We start from the raw sequence: 10,161 nt of genomic DNA, 5'->3' as shown, positions 1-10,161 counted from the left end.
CAGTAGTTATTCAAACTAAGTTCAGTAGCACATTTGTCAGTCAGACACTAAAAACTTGTTCGAACATGACCTGAATAAGTCAGTCGTTATATTCGACTGCTCTGTTTTGGCTGCCATTAGAGGAAGATCGATTACATCGATGTCCTGAATTATTCAGATTACTTCAAGCAAGATTGAAGAAAATAGACCAGGTGCACAATATCTAATGGATAACTTTAATTAGATAATGAATTTTTCTCTAGTAATTTTAATTGCAGTGGGAACATGGAAACCAAAATAGTGGTGAAGAAGAAGAAGAAGAAGAAGAAGAAGAAGAAGAAGAAGAAGAAGAAGAAGAAGAAGAAGAAGAAGAAGAAGAAGAAGAAGGGAGATGCCATGACAATCTTCACCTGTATGATCATCTAACCTGTGATAAGATTTTAAAAAATCTGCTATTTAAATGATTGCAACCCTCGATTGTCATATCCTTTTTTTGACTAGTTTTTAGTGAGGGTATAGCCTTTTATAAACGCATCCAGTTAAGAAAACAACAAAATTAAGATTAGGAAAACCATCGACGACTTACAATGTTAGTACCTTAAGAAAAACCAGGCGGTCATTAACCTACAATGTTAAGATAATATGAGATAAGATAAGAAAAAATTATTTTGATTCGGCAGAAGTCAAATATACAACACAAGCTTTAAGGAGCTTTTGACCGAATATAAAACATATACATAACATAAAAACAGTCTAAGATATAAACAACCTGTAATACAAAGTTGAATCTCACACACAGCATGCAATAAAAATTAAGCAGCAAATTTAGAATGAAGTAAAGCATGGTTTACCTATTTAAAAGTTTAAAATTTAGATTAAAAATATGGTAACTATTTAAATAAATAGATTACTTGTTTAGTTGTTGGCATGATACGGGTTATGTTCTTCTGGTCTTTGTTAGTCTTGAATGTTTTTTTATTTTAGTTTATTTATATGTTTTGGAGTTAGGAATGACGTCCATTTTCACTGAACTAGTAAAAACTTTTATTTAGAGGCCAGCTGAGGCCCACCTCCGGGTGCGGGATTTTCTCGCTGCGTTAAAGACCCATTGGTGGCCTTCGGCTGTTATCTGCTCTTTGGTCGGGTTGTTGTCTCTTTGACATATTCCCCATTTCCATTCTCAATTTTACTTTTGTAAAAATAAAATAAAAAAGTTTGGAACTATAGTATATGCTTCAAGATCTAGAAATTTCAAAGAACAACATATTTTCAACATGCATTGATTGCCTAATTTCTGGAAATATGTGTCAGAAACTAAAATTTAAATATATAAAAATTCGTGAAGAAATACATCAATACTAGTCCAAAGCAAAAAAAAGCAACATAAAAAATAAACAGTTCAAGAGTTATCTGCAAGCAGAACAGCGACATTCCAAACCGTTCCAGACTGAATAAGACTTTTAAAATGTGAAAAACTATTTTCAGTCCTGAAATGGTTTGAAAGGCTGTTCCATAAAGTTGCGGCAGCAAATTTGAATGATTTTTTACCGTAACGGATTGACTTTACCTGTGGAACATCCAGAATATTTACATACCAGAAAGAAAACTTTTTTAACACTCACCAGATGTTGTAAGCACACAGGAGCTATATTGTTCATAATCTTGAAAGTTTGTAGAGCCATTGTTCTTATCCGTCTGATCTGCAAGGAGGACACCTTAACTTTATGTTAGAGGTCCTTGTAGGAGCTGCTACATTTTGTAGTAGAATGTGCATTCTAGATGGGCTAGACAATACCTAAACGTTACTATTTGTATCTGTTAACATCTTCATATCAATTAAGAATTGAAAGTCTATGATTATATTCAGCCAAATTACATGTTAGGCCATATTAAAATGATTTGATTAAATATTGCTATGATGTGCTTAAGTGATAAAATCAAACAAACAGTTCCTTATGTTTTTAAAATAGATATATCATAATAATACAAATATCAAGAGTTTTTGTAATAAGAATCACTGCAAACACTTTTCTAATGACACACACACTGAACGGAACTTTAATCGTCTAGCTGGATAATGATTATTTGAAGCCACATAGTTCATGACGAAAAAACTTCACAAAAAAGGTGAAAATGAAAGGAATGTTAAAAGTCAAGTATTCATGGAATTCTACAGAAAGAGATAGTATTAAATAATCATGCAACTAGGTCAAAATTAATACAATACTTACTCGCTAAAAACTCGCAAGGAAAGCTTAAACAAGAAAGCTGTATTATTGTATATTATAAGAGAGATGAGGAAGAGGGGAAATTTTTTTTTTTTAATCCATCTATAAAATTTGAAATTCTGAAAATTTTGTTTTGAATCGTAATCATAAAACATGAGATATATACTGAAATTAATTCTGAAACCACATTTTGTCGTTTTAGGGGAAACTTCCTTTTGAAATCAGCTTAGATGCAGCGTGATAGTAGTTTATTGAAGATACTTCAAATTTCATGTCGAAGTACAAACAGACAAACATAGCTGACTATTCGGAGGGGCTTTGTTCGTTGTTGAAGGCCGTACGGTGACCTATAGTTGTTAATTTCTGTGTCATTTGGTCTCTTGTGGAGAGTTGTCTGATTGGCAATCATACATCATCTTTTTCATATAACAGATAATTTTGTGTTAGCAATACTTAAAGAAAAATTAAATTTATGATAAGATGTAGGCAATGTAAGAAATTAAAGTGTAGTGTGTAGATATTTCAGTTACTTTGACAATGCCGAAAATATTTTAATTACTGTGTTTTTTTTTATCTTTAAAATTTTTCATAATCCCTATTTAATTAATCAGCCGAATCTGGTATCTCTTATCGTTATATTTCAACGACAATTAAAAAGGCCTCAAAATCTTGGAAAGTGTTTAGTAGAAAATCGTTATGATCTTGCAGCATAATGTTTTCACCAAGACTTGTGTGACGTATTTATACAACATAAGGACGGAAAATCGACCCCCTTCATCACAAACTCTCATGCAAACAGTGGGGTCAGCCAATTAGCATTTTGGAACTTTATTACTAAAAGGGGCATGAAAAAAAATTAAGATACCAAAGAATGGACATGGCTGCATATTACCGATAAAAAATGATGATGCTATCAAAAAACGAAATAAAAGATCTAAATCTAATTTAAATACCTAGCTTCCGAACAAATCATCGATAATTGATTCATCGGGTTTCTATTGTCAATAATTGATTGATCATGTTTCTATTGTCGATTCTTGATTGATCGGGTTTCTGTTGTCAATAATTGAATGATCGGGTTTCTATTCGCGATTATTGATTGATCAGGTTTCTCGATTATTTATTGTTAGGGTTTCTAATGTCGGTAATGGATTGACTGGGTTTATATTGTCGATAATAGATTGATCGACTTCTATTGTCGATAATAGACTGATCGGATTTCTCGATCATTGATTGATCGGGGATCTTGATTGTGATTGATCAGGTTTCTTGTCGATAATTGATTCATCTGGCTTCTATTGTAGATTATTTTTTTATCAAGTTTCTATTGTCAATATTTGATTGGCAGATGTTCTTTCGAGATCGATTCATCTAGCTTGATATAAACTGAATAGTTCAGACATTATTTTCCGTTCCTTTTCTATCGTTTCAGTGAGAACACTGGCCTATTTTTCAGTCAAATAACAAAAGAGAGGCGAAGGATACCAAAGGGACATTCAAACTCATAAGTCGAAAATAAACTGACAACGCCATGGCTAAAAAAGAAAAAGACAAACAGACCAACAACAGTACACCAAACACAACATAGAAAACCAAAGACTGAGCAACACGAACCTAACCAAAAGCAAGTTCAAATCCAACCGGAATAATTCATTCGTTATATTCCGTTCACTATCGATCGCTTCAGTGAGGACAGTAACCGATAGGAGGCGCAGGAATTATTAAAATTAAGCTTAAAAGCACATTTGTCAGTAATGAAATAAAAATTTGTTCGAACATGACCCGAATAATTCATTCGTTATACTCTGCTGCTATTCGATTGCTACATTAACGCCTGCATGACTTGTCAATGACAAATCGTCGACTTACCATTCGGAATTATCTCGGAATTCACCTATAAAATTGAGCGGTAAGATAATTGGTTCTCTTTCACATAATGCCGATCAAAATAAAGTTTTTGTGACGCGTTCATTTGTATAAAGAGTTCAGGCACTCGCGAGTAGGAGAGATGACCTACGAAGAAGACCTGATTTATTCAGGTTATTTAAAAAAATGCTGTTAGAAAAAGTGACCAGAAGCACATTTTTTAATGATGATATAAAAGTAAGAAGATGTGTGATTGCCAATGAGACAACTCTCCACAAGAGATCAATTGACACAAAAATTAACAACTATTGGTCACCGTACGACCTTCAAGAACGATTAAAACCCATACCGCATAGTCAGCTGTAAAAGGCCCCGAAATGACAAATGTAAAACAGTTCAAACGAGAAACCTAACGGCCCGATTTATGTACAAAATAATGAACGAAAAACAATTATGATATACAGCAACACACGACAACCACTGAATTACAGGCTCCTGACTTGGGAAAGGCACATACAAAATGTGGCGGGGTTAAACTAGCAGTGTGTACATGAAAGTAAAACACAATGAACATCGAATCACATTAAAAGAAAACAACAACATAAAGATTAGGACGAGCTTCGAGAACTAACGGTGACAATAAATATTCTAACATATGTCAGGTTAAGATCCATCGACTCTTTTCCCAAAAAAGTCAAGAACATTTCAGTATAACTTACAATCAATTTTAGTCGTAAGATTTTTTGTGAAAAGAGTCCCATATCTTTAAACATGAAAAGTAACTTACCTCTAACAGTATAGTCTCATGTACATTCTAGAAGTGAAATAGTAACTAAACTTCATTTTTTGTATCTGTTAACATATTGACATTAAACAAGAATTAAAAAAAATGAGAATATTAAGCCAACTGAAATGTAAAGCAAGATTAAAAGAGTTGATCAAATATTGCTATGATATGATCAAGGGAAAAATCAAACAGAATGTCCCTTATGTTTTCAAAATTAAACATATTCATCCCATACAAATATTACGAGTTTTTGTGATGAAAAATACGATAAATAACTTTCTAATGACATTCACTTTAATCATCCGACTGGATGATGTTTATTTTGAAGCTGATTAATTCGTTCATTAATACCAACGACTGATCTGAATTCAAAAGGTGACAATTAAAGGTGAATAAATGTCAAGGACTCATTGAATTATATGAGAGCAATACTTTCATCAGGAACGATGAATCCAAATCATTGGAAAGCCAAGGATATAGAAATACCTGAATTTGTGAAATCACTTTTTTTTTAGGAAAACTGCCAAAATGTCCCGTTTCCAATATATATATCAACACAATATCTAACAAACACTGTATCGTTTCTTATTACTACTCCGAAGCTCAATAAGACAAAAATCAGTTGTCAGTTACCTTTTAGATTTTTGATACCAAATAGTGAATCAAAACTTGTGCGTTTAGCAAGGATAAACTCCATCTGCCACGAATTGACGCTTCTATATAATTATTTTGTTATTCTTATGTCTTTGTTTACCTCTCAAACATTTAATTGAGTGCTTGTTGTACTGATTTTCATCAGGTTTGCTATTTCATGTTTGTTATCTCTTATACCATTAATAGATTGATTTCTGTACTGATTTGTAATCAGTTATATTATTTCATGCATCTTTTGATAGTCCACTATACGTGATAAAAAGGCAAAGAGTTTATATCTTAAAAACAAGCTAATTTAACCATGTCATATATTCATCTCTCTGTCCCAATTCAAGAACCTCGTCTGTGGTTGTTTTATGTTATATCTTAACGGGCCTTTTTATATTTGGTATTGGTGACCGATCTTTTATAGTTTCTGTTTAATGTATTCTCAACTTCATTTTATACCTCGGATGAGTTAGAACTTGACATTTTGTATAGACACCTGTCTATCGTTAAAGACTTTGTGTTTACTTCTAGATGATGATTGTGTCAATGAATTCCGGTGTTATTGACGTATACCGCACATCTACTTCTATGCATTTATGTTGATTATTTGAAAAAAAGGTGTGTGAAGCTCCGATAGATCCATTAGTATAACGTTGTTTGTATGGAAAGTTACATAATTTAGTATCCGGTAGAGTGTAAAAAATAAAGTTCCCCATCTTTGATTAAATTTCTAGAAAACAAAAAAGATCATCAACTGGGCTTATAATTTTGTACGCCAGACGAGCTTTTTCTACGAAATACAAGTAGCGCTAGAAAAAAACCAGTTGAAAGGATAAATCAGTTATTAAATTGAAGTCCATTGCAAACAAATCTAAAAATTGTGCCAAATTAGACTTAGATCTATAGTCAGAAGGTGTAAACCCCCTTAGTGTTTCGAACGACGTTATCATTTTGTGAACAGTAAATTTACAGATGAAGGTAAATCCAGAAAAGTGCTTCGGTCGCATGAAAGTTATGTCGGGTTAATTTTTTACTGCATCAACTATATTTCATGTCAGCACAAGGGCTTGGATTAATTGCCTGGTGATCCCATAAGGTCGAAACGTTAACCAACAGTGGCATCGAACAAGTGGTTGTAAAAATTTATCAAAATACTAGGCTTATTATTTAGAACACCATATCTTAAATAAAAAAGCCAAATCAACTACCAAGTTGAAGAGCACTGAAAATGAAAAATAAGAATCTGGCTAAAGTCGTCTAAATTCTCTGTTTTCATTCTCAGTTCCATGTCTGGGGGTTCAAAACCCAAAATGTTTCAAATGATTTATACATTTTATTAACAGTCGATTTATTGAAAATTACCGTATCGATGATTTTTATGACTTCACATGAGTGATGGCTACTGGGCTGGTGATACCCTCTAGTAGTTATATCGACCAAGAGTTTGTTGATTTGCATTCAAGATACCAGGCGTGTAATCAGTACACCAGATATGCGTATTATGTACATAAGACTATCAAGGCGCTTTCAGTTGGACGGCAAAATCCATTACAAGAATAAAGAGCACTGAAAACTAAAAATGATAGTGAACCAAGGGTTCTTAATGGTTAGGTTGAAGTCATCTCTTCGAAAGCTTCACTGACGCCATCACGAGTTGAACTTTATGGAATATATGTGTCACAGATGATCACAGATATAATCCAATTGTCGTACCCACAATCCAATCTTTTTTTCGATTATGACACCATCAAATGAGACTTATCATGGGACTTGTACTTACATGAGCAACAGGCAACACTAGTGTCACATGTGGAGCAGGAACTGCTAGCCATACCGAAATTCACCCTGCATTGGTTTGTGGGGTTCGTGTCGCTCAGTGTTTTCTGTATATGTTTTCTTCGCCTTTTCGTCTTTTTTACGTTTTTTATTATGATGTTGTCAGTTTATATTCTACTTTTGAATTGAATGTCCCCTTGGTATTCTCCGCCTGCTTTCTAAATGAGTAAAAAACTGCCAACATTTTGTCTGTTTTTATTTTTCGTGAGAAACACAACAATACTGAAACAATTTTTAAATTATCTATTTTTAAATTTTTTTAAAGATGATCAACATGCTAACTTAGTAAACTGAGATTTTCAGTAATATTACCTTATTTTCTTTAGAATCCTTTTATTACTTGCCTCAAGAGACCCACACGTAGCCTCTGGCTGTTGGCAATCCTCTTTAAACAAACAAAGAATTAAAAAAAATCAATATCCTGTATGATGAATTTAAACCGCGTAAGGGAATTTGAAGTCTGGACGCAATCTATGGTAAAAATGTTATTGAAAATTATTCTTGTTCACTCATGCTTAAAAAATAAATATTGTAATGATTTAAGCAACAAATGGGAAATCACGAAGTGAATTGAAGATGTGAATGTAATGACTATGTGTTGCTTCACAAAATTATAGGACCAACTGGAGAATTAATAACAAAATTAAAAAGTTTTATATAAATATTTAGAAATTTAGAAAAGAAGAGTTGTCAGAGAAGAAAATTATCTGATGTTAACAATTATAAAATATTTATTTGTACGTACACTGTGAGTTTTAATAAAGAAAATTACCAAGAAAACTCTATACTGATATCAGATTACTGACTTTCGCGATAAAGTACAAATTAACTAAAGAAGATATGTTAAGAGTATATACAACAAAATTGCTCTCCTTATATGATAGTAGAAACAAACATTTGACTTTTATTTACATAATAAGTCTTTATTGAACTTTAAAATATATTGGTATGATAAGTCGAACATTGTATCATAGAAAAGAATGGGTAATCTAGATAAAGATATTTAGTATAAATGAGGAACATATCATACTTTAAAAAACACACTATGATTAAAAAAACAATTTGAATAAAAACGACATCATCAAGAAGTTTTTTTTAGTTGACAATATACTTGGTACGTTGGACTGACGTTAATTTTAACAGACGGTCGACTTTTTTAATGGAACAAACTGTGCTAATTTGCTCGTCGAATGATTTCTTTCTTTGTATTAGGCCAACACAAAGGCACAGTAGAAAATGATACGACGCTTGCATTATCTTTTAACTTCTTGTTTACGCTATATATATGATGTAATTTAAACATTTTGTGACTGTTTTGATCGCATCTATAGCATTGATCCTGAAATAAAAGATACCACAGACACAGCTAATTCTGTTAAATATCAGTTGGTAGTTCGGTATCATCTGAAATTGCAGGTGACCCCTCATCGACAGACATGACAAATACCTCGTACGCGGCCGTGTTCTGTTCTGCTACAAGACATTTTGGACTTTCAGAACTCTGCACAACACTGTCTCATTTTTAATGTATAACTAAAAACTGCAAAAGCTGAAACAATTTGATAACAGATGCTCAATTTACAAGCAATTAAAAAAAATTACAACATGCTACCATGATCTGAATTGTAAATCAACAAATATCATGTACGAATTAGAATGTAACCTTTACGGATTGGTATATGACGATGAAACGAAAAGAAGGCGTAATAAATGTATGTGCGGCCATAGATCAGACATCAACAATAATGCTAGCGACATTGTTTACCAGAATTTTAATCAGCCTGATCGTTCAATTCTTTCTATGCAATATAAAAATAAGAAGCTGTGGTATAGTTGCTAATGAGACAACTCTCCACAAGAGACCAAATGATATAGAAGTTAACAGCTATAAATCACCGTACGGTCTTCAACACTGAGTAAATCCCATACCGTATAGTCGGCTATAAAAGGCCCCGGAATGACAAATGTAAAACAAATAAAACGAGAAAAACAACGACCTGATGTATGTACAAAATAATGAACGAAAAACAAACAAACATTCAAGTTCACATCATCGAACAACAGCTCTCCGTAGACAAATGGAAGACTTTTGGATTCGAGAATTGGAAAATGCGATAACATATGGTTGCAATGACAACATTGATGGTATAGGTATACTATCTAGTCCTTCCGGTAGATCGGTGGATTTCATGAACATTTTAAACTCTTCTCCTCGACGTAGACGAAGTCATGGTCATCGTCATTATACACCACCTACTCTCAATGATGTCTCCATTAATGACCTGCTGCTATTTACACAGAAGCCATTGGGGGGGGAGGGGGGGGGAGGGGGGGGGAGGGGGGGGGGGGTCATCACATACGAACGAAGCTTTATTCACTACCCCGTTCAAAACGTCATTCTCTGATCGACTTTTGCTTGGAAACCACAATTACAAACCTCCATTCAAACCAATACAAACATACAGCTTCTCGAATATTGCCAGTCACAGAATTTTCAAACCAGTTCGCATTGGAAAAAGTGAAAAAGATCATCAAGGAGTCGCATTATTCGCATTAACAAAAACCTCGCAATAATTTCTTGATTTACAGTATGAGTTTGACTGTCCCTTTGTTATCTTTCGCCTTTCCTTGACAACTAACTAGATTTCTTCAAAGTTCTTACCGCAAAATTTCAATTTTTATGTAGCGTTATTTCAGGATAACCTGCATATGGATTTTGTTATGCAATATGCAATAGTTTTGGTTTACTATCTGGATTTTCTTGATAAAGGGTTACAGATTACAAAAACAATGTATTGCACCAAGTGTTTTAATGGTAAAGTT

The sequence above is a fragment of the Mytilus californianus genome, unplaced genomic scaffold, assembly GCF_021869535.1.
Source record: "Mytilus californianus isolate M0D057914Y unplaced genomic scaffold, xbMytCali1.0.p SCAF_5, whole genome shotgun sequence".
Lineage (NCBI taxonomy): Eukaryota > Metazoa > Mollusca > Bivalvia > Mytilida > Mytilidae > Mytilus > Mytilus californianus.
Note: the sequence above shows the minus strand (reverse complement) of the source record.